Source organism: Octopus bimaculoides, chromosome 24, assembly GCF_001194135.2.
Source record: "Octopus bimaculoides isolate UCB-OBI-ISO-001 chromosome 24, ASM119413v2, whole genome shotgun sequence".
Classification (NCBI taxonomy): domain Eukaryota; kingdom Metazoa; phylum Mollusca; class Cephalopoda; order Octopoda; family Octopodidae; genus Octopus; species Octopus bimaculoides.
Genome location: NC_069004.1, coordinates 32,646,981 through 32,647,309, shown reverse-complemented (window position 1 = coordinate 32,647,309; position 329 = coordinate 32,646,981). Strand labels below are relative to the sequence as shown.

The 329-nt window shown below is 40.7% G+C and overlaps 1 protein-coding gene across 9 annotated transcripts in view; it reads right to left on the bottom strand.

Moving 5' to 3' along the window:
• The window catches only part of LOC106877320 (oxidation resistance protein 1), a 367,386-nt gene that overhangs the window by 144,631 nt on the left and 222,426 nt on the right, over positions 1-329 (bottom strand). The window lies entirely within an intron of this gene.

The window sequence follows — 329 nt, the reverse complement described above, 5'->3', positions numbered from 1 at the left end:
CCCCACCACCACCACCACCACCTAACCATCACAAGCAACAGAAGCCTGAAAGTATTTGTTCAACCTGTATGAAATGGTAGCCAATTAGTCCCTCCTCAAAGCACATTCCATTGTCTGCATTAGACGATGATGTAATCCTCCTAAGTGCAGTAAAATAGATGGGGAGGTCATGGATAGAATGGCATTCATCATAGGCCTGCTTGACTAGGATATACCTGGAGTTAAACAGCACCATTAACAATACAAGACAAATAAACATTGTTGAAGTTAGGGGAAGTGAATGTATATGTGTGTACATAAGTGTATGTGTATATATGTGTGTGTGTGTA